The sequence below is a fragment of the Phacochoerus africanus genome, chromosome 5 (genome assembly GCF_016906955.1).
Source record: "Phacochoerus africanus isolate WHEZ1 chromosome 5, ROS_Pafr_v1, whole genome shotgun sequence".
Classification (NCBI taxonomy): Eukaryota; Metazoa; Chordata; class Mammalia; order Artiodactyla; family Suidae; genus Phacochoerus; species Phacochoerus africanus.
The window spans coordinates 20,770,559-20,783,107 of NC_062548.1; positions in this window are offsets into that span (position 1 = coordinate 20,770,559).

Below are 12,549 nucleotides of genomic sequence, written 5' to 3' on the forward strand. Positions count from 1 at the left end.
CTGCCTTCCTAGTCATTCATTTTCTCAAATCACTTTGGAAGGTTGCAACAGAAATGGACACAACGCCACATTCGTATCCAGTCCCGTCCCCGCCCCCGCCTTTTTTTAGGGCCACACCTGCAGCATATGGAAGTTCCTGGGTTAGGGGTGGAATCAGTTACGCCACAGCCACACCAGATGGGAGCTGCATCTGCGACTCATGCAGCAGTTTGTGGCAAGACCAGATCCTTAACCTACTGAGCAAGGCTAGGGATCGAACCACATCCTCGTGGATACCAGTCGGGTTCTTAACTCGCTGAGCCACAACGGGAACTCCCCAGCCTCTATGTGACACACGTCTTCCCCTGCGAGGTGAGGTCTACTTTCCCATAACTCAGATTTGGGCTGGCCTTTGGCAAACGCGGTGCCAACTGACATTATTCCTCTCATGCTGCCCTGAGGTTCCACGTGGAAAAGCCCGGGCTAGCCTGCCGGATGAGCAGGGATTGCTCAGAAAAGGGTTGAGGAGTTCCCGTCGTGGCGCAGTGGTTAACGAATCCGACTAGGAACCATGAGGTTGCGGGTTCGATCCCTGCGCTTGCTCAGTGGGTTAACGATCCGGCGTTGCCGTGAGCTGTGGTGTAGGTTGCAGACGCGGCTCGGATCCCGCGTTGCTGTGGCTCTGGTGTAGGCCGGTGGCTACAGCTCCGATTGGACCCCTAGCTTGGGAACCTCCATATGCCGCGAGAGCGGCCCAAGAAATAGCAAAAAAAAAAAAAAAAAAGAAAAGAAAAGGGTTGAGCCACCCAGCCTGCTAACACGTGGGTGAACCACCTTGGATCATCCAATTCCAGTGAGCTAGCAGCCAGGCAAATCTATTGAATCACAAGCTAAATACAGTGGCTGTTGTTCTGAGCCACTGCATTTAGGGGTGGTTCCTCCGTGCATTTAAAGTAAACTGAATTGATCAACACGTGTTTCACTGGTGACTAATCTTTGTCAGGCATCGCATTCAGCCTATGGGGATGCACAGCTGGGATGGTGCACGAGATCTGACCAATCAGAACACGCCACTCCCCTGATCTCAGCTTCCCATTGGCTAATCCCCTCTTGCCTGGGGGTGGGCCATCCAGCTCTCTTGCCCCGCCCTACCCGCCCTGCAGACTGCAAGGTCACTGTGTCCCAGACCTAGCTTCGAGTCTCTCCTCAGCCTCACCCTGACATGGGCAGTGGGCCCTGCCAGTAAAGCTTCGTGGTTGAGGGCGTCAGGCTAATAAGGGGTTCAAATCCTAACTTCTCTACTTACTGTCCTGAGCGGGATGGTAGAGTCAAACGGTGGATTCCAGTCCCACGTCTGTGATACGTCTCACACACAACCTCGCTGAACCCCCATTCTCTATCTGCAAAATGGGGGGTGATACCCCATTCACAGGGCTGCCGTGAGGTCAAAAGAGATGGGCGCTGCCATGTAATAAACACTCACTTCCAGGAGAGACTTAGTACAATTGCACTCTGACTCTCAGTTTCTCCATCTTTGAAACCAACAGACGCCACACTTCCTATGGCTAACAACCGCCTGAGGATGGTGTAAGGATAAAAGCATTTCAAGGACTTACCACTGGGCCTCTCACATGGACTGTGTTCCATAAATGGTAAGTATCATTGCTTTATGCTATTTGTGATTATCACCCAAGCAAGGTGGATGACAGGGGAACGCTCTGGGCTGAGGCTGGCTTTCCAGCACCTAGCAGTGAGCACTCTGGGTACTTTAGGCAGACTGTCCTCTGTCCTCCAGGGATGTATGTCTTTGCCACAGTGACAGTGTGACCAAACTGACTTACCATGTAGGACTGCACCCATGGCATATGGAGGTGTATGGGCTAGGGGTCGAATCGGAGCTGCAGCTGCAGGCCTGCACCACAGCCACAGCCATGCCAGATCTGAGCCACGTCTTCGACCTACACCACAGCTCAGGACAACCCCAGATCCTTAACCCACTGAGCAAGGCCAGGGTTCGAACTTGCATCCTCATGGACACTAATCAGATTCATTTCTGCCGAGCCATGATGGGAACTCCACCATGTATGTGGTTTATGATTTTTTCCTCTCTGGCCTCAGTTTCCTTATATTTAAAATGGAGGGTTTCAGGATGGCCAATGATTTTCAATTATGCACTTCCTCTGAGCGATTGGTAATGTCTGCCTGCAGCCATGAATGGAGATCTCACCACATCCAGGCTTATGAGGAAGAAGCATCATGATTGATTAGTGATGTCTGTGATGTAGGTGAGGTGGGAGGATGGGGTGTATTTGCTCACCTAGACTAGTGGTCTCTTAGGATACTATGATTCAGTCAGTATGTGGATTTCTGACCTGACAAGTCTATATATCAGCTTTTGTGTTGCAGGTGTTTCAGAGTGGATTTCAGGGTGGGAAATGAATATTAATCATCTTCATATTCTCAGGACCTGGTGAGGCTGTTTCAGTCCTTAAGGGAAAGACCATAGTCTCTGTGGCCAGTTCCCTCCCAGAACGGTATGACTGTGCAGTGGTAATCACCAATACTGCTTGCCAAGTATCCTGAGCTCCCACTGGGGGAGGGGGGTGCACAAGATAGGATCATTGGGTAGGATCATGCGATTAGCTCTGACCAATGGATTATAAGCAGAAATGAGACCCCCTCCTCCGAGAAACTTCTCTATCCTTCTTCCATGATGACCAACAAAGATGCTCCAGATGTGGAGTTCCCGTCGTGGCACAGCGGAGATGAAACTAACTAGGAACCATGAGGTTGCGGTTCGATCCCTGGCCTCGTGCAGTGGGTTAAGGATCTGGCGTTGCTGTGGCTTTGGTGTAGGCTGGCAGCTGCAGCTCCAATTGGAGTCCTTGCCTGGGAACGTCCGTGTGCCACGGGAGCAGCCCTCAAAAGACAAAAGACAAAAAGACAAAAGAAAGTTCCAGGTGTGATGACCTGGACCCCACAGTGAAGGCTGGGCTCCCTGGGAAGTGGATTCAGATGGAGATCATGCATGAAGCTTACCGGGTGATGCTCTCGGGATCTGCGTTCAAGGGTGAAGGGAAGGAAGCAGGATGTGGCAGGTGGAGAATTTGGGCTCCACCAAGAACTCCAGAGCTGGGGTGGTCCTTCAGAGATGTCCCAGAGGCAATGGTCCAAGCTTTTATACCCCATGCCAATCACTCTTTGGATCTGATCTTGGATGAGGTGGAGCTCTTCGGCTGAGAGCAATTCCTGGAGAGAGATGACAATTGTGGGCTGAGGGCAACACTCCCAGCAGCTGGAGGGCAGCAGCGGTGTGCAGGAGCCAGCTTCTCTCAGCCCGTGAGAACCGATTATTAAGTGTTCAGCAATTTGGTGAGCCAATTATTAAATCTAGTCCCTTAAATTAAATTATGTAAATATATAAATACATTTTATTTAAAACAAAGGTGATAAACACTCAAAACTCACTACTTCCTTTTTGGGGGGGGGGAATGCCTTTATTTATTTATTTATTTATTTTTGTCTTTTTGCCATTTCTTGGGCCGCTCCTGCAGCATATGGAGGTTCCCGGGCTAGGGGTTGAATCGGAGCTGTAGCTGCCAGCCTACGCCAGAGCCACAGCAACGAAGGATCTGAGCCGTGTCTTCGACCTACATCACAGCTCATGGCAACGCCGGAACTTTGACCCACTGAGCAAGGCCAGGGACCGAACCCGCAACCTCATGGTTCCTAGTTGGATTCGTTAACCACTGCGCCACGACGGGAACTCCTTTTTTTTTTTTTTGCATTTTAGGGCCGCACCTGCGGGCCTATGGAGGTTCCCAGGCTAGGGGTCAAATTGGAGCTACAGCTGCAGGCCACAGACACAGACACAGCAACTTGGGCTCTAAGCCTCTTCTGAGACCTACACCGCAGCTCACGGCAACAGCAGATCCTTAACCCACTGAGTGAAGCCAGGGATGGAACCCGCATCCTCATGGATGCTAGTCGGGTTCGTTAACCTCTGAGCCACAACAGGAATGCCTTTATCTGATTTAAAATGCACTTGGGTCAATGCATACGAGTCATCTTTGTGGAGCTGGAATGAGGGCACAGCTCTGCCTCTCCTGGTATCTCTCGCCATTCTCTCTACCCCTGTTGGTGTCTTTCTTTGCATTTGTGTCTGGCTCCATCACAATCCAGGGGAACCAATGGAAGGCCACCAGTCCCAGCCGGGAAGGACAGCCCTTCTGGGGTCCTGCAGCATTAACCGACCAGTTACTGCTGCTGCAACTGCTTTGTCCCCAGTTCTCCTGAGGGGAGTCAAATGCCATCCCAAGAAACAATGGCAGAGGAGGATGGGCCCTAAAAGTTAATGTCCTGAAATTGCCTGGAGGCAGTGGCGGCTGGCAGGAATAGCAACTTTCAGACAAAATAAAAACAGATGGAGTGATCATCTGAAAGTCTGACCAGGCCTCACATGGCCTCCAGCACCCGAGGCTGGGAATCAGGTAGGGATTGGGCCCCTTCGACCAGAACCTCTGAGTGGCAGGCTGGCTCCCTGGGTAATTCTACTGTGCAGCTAGGGGTGAGGATTTGTGACTCTGATGACAACTCCACAATAAGCAATCTTAAAACACCAGCGGGTGTCCTAAAATTCAACTATTCTGACACATTCCACCCGAGACAGCATCATATCCACAGGGGAACGGCTCAGTCCTACCAGACTGCCCCCCCTTCAGATACCAGTCACAATCCAGATTGTCACCTGTGCTTCTCACGGACTGGCCGTAAGACCCCTCCTGGAGCTCCCATCGTGGCTCAGCGGTAACAAACCTGACTAGTATCCATGAGGATGTGTGTTTGGTCCCCGGCCTCGCTCACTGGTTAAGGATCCGGCATTGCCGTGAGCTGTGGTGTAGGTGGCAGATACGGTTCGGATCTGGTGTTGGTGTAGGCTGGTGGCTGTGGCTCCAATTCAACCCCTAGCCTGGGAACTTCCATAGGGCCCGGGTGCAGCCCTAACAAACAAAAACAAAAACAGCAACAAAAAAACCCTTTCTGGAGTTCCCATCATGGCACAGTGGAAATGAATCCGACTAGGAACCATGAGGTTGCGGGTTCGATTCCTGGCCTCGCTCAGTGGGTTAAGGATCTGGTGTTGGTGCAAGCTGCAGGGGTGTATGTCGGTCACAGATGTGGCTCGGATCTGACGTTGCTGTGGCTGCTGTGTAGGCCGGCAGCTACAGCTCCGATTCGACCCCTAGCCTGGGAATTTCCAAATGCTGCAGGTGTGGTCCTAAAAAGAAAAAAAAAAAAAGAAAAGATTACTGATTTATTATAAAAGGGTGTAAGTGAGGAAGAGCCAGGTGGAAGAGCTGCAGAGGGAAGTGTGTAGGGGAGGGGCCAGCGCTTCAAGCTAACCTCCCACAATGTCCATGTACTCACTAAGCCGGAAGCTCTCTGAATCCAGTCTGTCTGGATCTTTAATGGAGGCTTCATGTCATAATCACGATTGATTAAATCACTGGCTGTGGGAGACGGATCCACCTTTAGCCCTTCTCCCTTCCCTGAAGGTCAGGGGGCGGGGCTGAAAGTACCAACCCTGCAATCACGTGGTTGGTTCCCCTGGCAACCAGCCTCCCTCCTTAGGTCCTCTCATTCACATAAAGGCCCACCTGAGGCGTTCCCACTGTGGCACCATGGGATCAGCGGCCTCTCTGGAGCGGTGGGAACGGAGGTTCAATGCTTGGCAGAGTGGGTTAAGGATCTGAGGTTGTCACAGCAGGCCGTAGGTTGCAACTGTGAATCCGATCTGATCCCTGGCTATATGCCAGGGTGGCCAAAAACAAGGGAAAAAAATCATAAACACAGGGGAAAGGGATTTGTTGTTATAAATATCAAGATCACTTTATTACTTTTTTTTTTGTCTTTTTGCCTTTTTTAGGGCCGCTCCCTCGGCATATGGAGGTTCCCAGGTTGGGGGTCGAATCGGAACTGTAGCCACCAGCCTACACCACAGCCACAGCAACGCTGGATCTGAGCCACGTCTGCAGACTACACCACAGCTCACAGCAACGCGGGATCCTTCACCCACTGAGCAAGGCCAGGGATCGAACCCGCCCCCCTCATGGTTCCTAGTCGGATGCATTAACCACTGAGCCACGGTGGGAACTCCGACCACTTTATTACTCTTATCAGCTAGGAAACGCCAAGCATTTTAGGAGCTCTGTGCCAGAAACAGGGACAGAAGACAAATAGATATATATTTCTTATTATAAGTCACAGGACTTCTAATCCTATTAGATGGTACGAGGATGCCCTTTGAATTGCACTGAATTGTTCAACAGGAATTACAGGTGTGTCTCAGAGGTGGTTGTGAGGCTTAAATGTGATGTATTTGATAACTTATTAAAGGCCTGTCAGAAGGGGACCCATAAATAAATTATAGTTATCCATAGGTGTTTAAAATTATGAGACAGATTTACATGTATTGTTATGGCATATTCCCCAGTAAATACTAAGTGGAGAAAGCAAGATAGTGAAAGCCATTTTTTTTTTTTTTTTGCTACCCCACAGCATATGGAGTTCCTGGACTAGGGATCAGAGATCAGATCAGATCAGATCAAATCTGAGCCTCAGTTGCAACCTATGCACACCGGATCCTTTAACCCACTGTGCTGGGCCAGGGATCGAACCTGTGTCCCAGCTGCTTCAGAGATACCTCTGAGTCACAGCAGGAAGTCTGATGATGAGAATCTTGATGGTGTGTTTCCATCTGAAGGGAGAAGGAGGGGGATGTATTCATTTCTGCTTGTATGTTCGTGACTTTTGAACCCTAGCCTGGGAACTTGCATATGCCGTGGGTGTGGCCCTAAAAAAAAAAGTCAAAAAAAAAGAGTTTAAGTAATTATATCGTAGATCTTTATTTGTGGATTTATACAAATATATTTGTTTTTTGCTCTCTTTTTTTTGGTCTTTTTAGGGCTGCACGTATAGCATATGGAAGTTCCCAGGTGAATCAGAGCCACAGCTGCAGCAACGGCAGGTCCAAGCCATGTCTGTGACCTAAACCACAGCTCATGGCAACGCTGGATCCTTTAACCCACTGAACAAGGCCAGGGATCGAACCTGAATCCTCATGGATACTAGTCAGGTTCGTTACTGCTGAGCCACAGTGGAAACTCTGTTTTTTTCTTTTTAGAACTTTTAAATTATAGTTGATTTACTTAAAACATTAACAGTGATCATCTTTGGGTTGTGATATGCTATTTTCATTTTATCTTATAATTTGGTCTGTATTTCCTAAGTTTTTATAATATACCAAAATTGGTTTCGTAAACGTGTTAAAAATAAATAACCACGATAGCAAGCAGAACTATAATTTTCAAAGACCAAAAAAAAAAAAAAAAGAATTAAGGAAGTATCCTGTGGGAGGTGAAAAACTCTGGCCTTGTCTTGTTCTATACGTAACTGACCACAGAGTGGGGCATTGTGGCCTATGTTGGGGAGTTTGCCTGTCTTGTCAAAGGCACCTCATACAGTTGGTGTCCTCAAGGCATGGCTGAGTCCATTTCCTCATCTGGAAAACCTGAGTGATGCCATCACTTATAGGACTATATATGAAAATAAACAATAGAGCATCTGGCTTACTACAGGTGTAGGCAAGTGTTAGGAGCATCTGGTCTACTGCGGGTATAGGCAAGTGTTAGCTGCATTTGGATGTGGGTGGGTCCTCGTAGGAGAGGGCGTGTCAGAGGTGTAGACCTTGCTGGGACTTCCTTCCAGGCCCACACAGTCTGTTTCTTCTCCAGACAACCCCACCCAGGCAGGTGTCTGGGTGGAGGTGGGCCCTGCTGGGGTTGGGAGAATCAAAGACCGTACTCATGGAGGTTGCTGAGGACCATCCGCCCCAGGGTGGGTGCTGGGAACCCGGACTGGGGTTATTGAAACCATCATGGGCCCTTTGTGACACCACATGCTTCCAGAATCAGTCGGTGGATCTTTGGAGGCTTTGAAGACAGACAATGGGCAAACCCTTTGGTTGCTGAAGGTCACTGCAATGTGACTCAACCTGGCTCCTCCATCTTCCTTTGTCCCTTTTGTCTGGCCACAAGTTCTGGGCCAGCTTCCTTTGGGTCCACAGTCCACAGTCTTGCTGACCTCATAAAAACCCTCTAAGAAAGCCTTAGAAAAGAGTTGATGTAACTAACTAGTCTTGGCCCTTTCCTGGACTCAGCAGTAGAGTAGACCATTGATAATTGATTTTCTCCCTGCTAATTCCTTCAAGTTCCCATGAACTTCAGGCCTCTTCAAGACTCATGGGTGTGAATAAATTCCCAAGTAGGGACATCAGCATCCAAACACATCCCCTTAATTGTGTAGACCTGGCCTAAAAAGATGAGTCTGGAAGAGCTCAAGGAAGAACCCCATTTGTGATGGATCCTATATTGTTGCTTTTTCTAAAGTTTCTGGAGTAGGGGACGAGTTGAGTAACTCCCCCCACCCCTCAGCAGCCACTGACAGAGGGAAGCCTCAGTCTCACCCAGCAGGAACCACCTCATTTGCATGCATCAGAAACAATTTTTGTGAATTTAATTAATCACAGTTTACATGCTAATAACCTTTGAAATATTTTTATGGGTAAATAATGGATATTCCCTGCTGTGGGGGGAATCCATTGGTTTCAGTGCTCATTTATAATTTATTTTCCATTGAGTGATTAGAGAGTGAGAGTGAGACCTACCATCATGATGGGAGAAGAGAGGTGTGATTTTCGGTTCATGGATGAGGCCGGGAGAAGGTAGGATCTTCCCCAGGAGGTACTTGGCGTCAAGATGGAGCAGCTGGAGTTCCCGTCGTGGCGCAGTGGTTAATGAATCCGACTAGGAACCATGAGGTTGCGGGTTCAGTCCCTGGCCTTGCTCAGTGGGTGAAGGATCCGGCGTTGCCGTGAGCTGTGGTGTAGGTTGCAGACGCGGCTCGGATCCCGCGTTGCTGTGGCTCTGGCGTAGGCCGGTGGCTACAGTTCCGATTAGACCCCTAGCCTGGGAACCTCCATATGCCACGGGAGCGGCCCAAAGAAATAGCAAAAAGACAAAAAAAAAAAAAAGATGGAGCAGCTGGAAGGACCAATGTCCAGTGTGGCCACTTTTACTTCTAAGCCTCCTGGTCAGGACATCATGATTACAATTCTATTTTAGTCATCATAGGCAACACTCGGAGCCCCACCATTCCCTACCATGATCGCTCCTTTTTTTTTTTTTTTTTGTCTTTTTAGGGCCATACCCCCAGCATATAGAGGTTCCCAGGCTAGGGGTCGAATCGGAGCTGTAGCTGCCGGCCTACACCGCAGCCACAGCAGCGCAGGATCTGAGCCACATCTGCGACCTACACCACAGCTCACGGCAACACTGCATCCTTAACCCACTGAGCGGAGGCCAGGGTTCAAACCTGCAACCTCATGGTTTCTAGTTGGATTCATTTTAGCCACTGAGCCACAACGGGAACTCTGTTTTCCTTTTTCTTTTTGGCCACCCTGTGGCATATGGAGTTTCTGGGCCAGGGATCAGATCAGTGTCACTGCTGTGCCCTTGTCTGCAGCTGTGGCAGCACTGGAGCCTTAAGCCATTGTGTCAGGCCAGGGATCAAACCTGTGTCCCAGCTCTCCCAAGACACTGCTGATGCCAGTGCACCACAGCAGGAACTCCTTTATTTTATTTTTCATGGTCGCATCTGAGACATATGGAAATTCCTGGGCCAGGGACTGAATCTGAGCTGCAGCTGTGACCTGTGCCATAGCCATGGCAATGCTGGATCCTTTTTAACCCACTGCGCGGGGCTTGGGGATTGAACTCTTGCCTCCACAGCCACCCAAACCACTGAAGTCAGATTCTTAACACCTAAAATTTTAAAGTATTTATTTGTTTATTTATTTGGGCTGTACCTGTGGCATATGGAGGTTCCCAGGCTAGGGGTCCAATCGGAGCCACAGCCACAGCAACGGAGGATTCAAGCCGTGGCTGCGACCTACACCACAGCTCACTGCAATGCCAGGTCCTTAACTCACTGACTGAGGCCAGGGATCGAACCCACAACCTCATGGTTCCTAGTCAGATTCATGTTTTCGATGAACCACAATGGGAGCCCCCAAGTTGTTAAGTTTGTTAAGTTTTAATGGTAGTTATTTACCAACAAAACTAAGCTATCAGCTCATTCTGCAAATGCTGCATTTCACTGAATCTAAAATGCACTAAAGATGCATTATTGGGAGTTCCCATGATGGCTCAGTGGTTAACGAACCTGGCTAGGAACTATGAGGTTGCAGGTTTGATCCCTGACCTTGCTCAGTGGGTTAAGGATCCTGTGTTGCCATGAGCTGTGGTGTAGGTTGAAGCCGCGGCTCGAATCTGGCATTGCTGTGGCTGTGGTGTAGGCCGGCAGCTACAGCTCTGATTAGACCCCTAACCTGGGAACTTCCATATGCCACGGGTGCAGACCTAAAAAGCAAAAAAAAAAAAAAAAAAGCACTAAAGATTCATTATTATTTTATGCAGCAGTAAGAGGTAAAAATGCATCAAGTGTAAATGTAAGAGCCTATACATTTTGAGATGCACCCCAATTTTACAATTGCTTTAGAATCAATGGCAAAAGTTCATAAACAGCTATAAGACTAAAGCAAATTAGAAACTAAGTACAAATAAAAGTGATAACATTCAAATGAATATTATTTACTTAATATAATAGATGACATTTTGCTGAAACCAAAACTGCCACTAACTAACAAGGAACTGCTGTCTGAGCACTGGTTCTTTTTTTTTTTGGTTTTTGAGGGCCACACCCATGGCATATGGAGGTTCCCAGGCTAGGGGTCCAATCGGAGCTATAGCTGCTGGCCTGCACCACAGCCACAGCCACGCCAGATTCGAGCTGCATCTGCAGCCTATACCACAGCTCACCTCAACACCAGATCCTTAACCGACTGAGTGAGGTCAGGGATCGAACCTGCAACCTCACGGTTCCTAGTTGAATTCATTTCCACTGTGCCATCATGGGAGCTCCTGAACACAGTTTCTTTTGAGTTCAACTGCCAATTTGGGTGGTGTAGAGTCTTAATTCTCTTAGGTTTTTCTGAGAACATTTAACTGTCATGGCAAGCCATCAATGGGCTTTTAACACATCATTAAAAAAAAAAAAAATCTCTTTAGGGCGGCACCCATGACATATGGGAGTTCCTAGGCTGGGGGTCAAATCGGAGCTGCAGCTGCCGGCCTATGTGACAGTCAAAGCAACACGGGATCTGAGCACGTCTGAGACCCACACCACAGCTGGTGGCAATGCCGGATCCTTAACCCACTGAGCGAGGCCAGGGATCCAACCTGCAGCCTCACGCATACTCGTTGGGTGTGTTACCACTGTGCCACCACGGAACGCCACCAAAACATCCTTTTTGTATCAAGTCTATCCCTTTTGTTTTCCTCTAGTCCTGGGACAATTAAGACATTATTACCAGACCCCAGAATGATCACAGACAAAAATATCACCCGGTTATTGTCATCCTATGGCTGGTTGTCAGGGAGATGATCCAGAGTCTGCTGGTATTCAATGAACACATCAAAATTTTTCCAAGGTATTGCTGAGTACTCATAAATCCCTCAGTGTAAATCAGCAAGCTCCCAGGGATCCTTTAATGAAAATTTTAGACAACTGGTTCTCAAGATTAAAAAATCTCAATTTTGAGGATGATCTAGGCCTGCCTCATTTCTGGCCCCTACCATTCTTCAAGGCAGCTTTAACCAGCTCCTTGTTATTCCTGGACTCCACCACCTCTCCTACGTTTCTGGGTCTTTGCTTATGCTGTTCACTTTGGAATTCCCTTCCTCCCCTGTCCATGTGGAAAATTATTTTATTTTAGTCTTTTTGCCTTTTCTAGGGCTGCACCCGCAGCCTATGGAGGTTCCCAGGCTAGGGGTCCAATCGGAGCTGTAGCCGCCGGCCTGCGCCAGAGCCACTGCAACACTGGATCCGAGCCGCATGTGTGACCTACACCACAGCTCACAGCAACGCCGGATCCTTCACCCACTGAGCGAGGCCAGGGATCGAACCCCCAACCTCATGAGTCCTTGTCGGATTCGTTAACCATTGCACCACGACGGGAACTCCCATGTGGAAAATTCTTCCGCACTCTTGGCATCCCCACCAGAGGGTCCGGGGCCCCTGGATCTCTCCAGGGGAATCTGGTTCCTCCACATCAGAGCATCCATGGTGCATTTACATGCTCGAGAGCGAAGACTTGATCTTGGCAATGCCTCGTAAAGAGATGCGTACAGATTAGGAACGGACTGTATTTCCCAAAGAACTTCACTTTTTCCTTTATTACAGAAGTTGCATATGTTTACACCCAGACATCCTCTGCCACCTCCTTTGCCATCCCCCCCCCATGCCTCTTCTTCCTTCCTGTCCTTTCACTTTCCCTCTTCCTCTCCTCGCCTTCCAAGTTCTCTGTCGAGTCTCCCAGTCTCTGACCGGCTGTCTCTTTGGCTCTCTCTTTACCTCGAAATCCCCTGGCATCATCGTTTTCGCCCAGACACC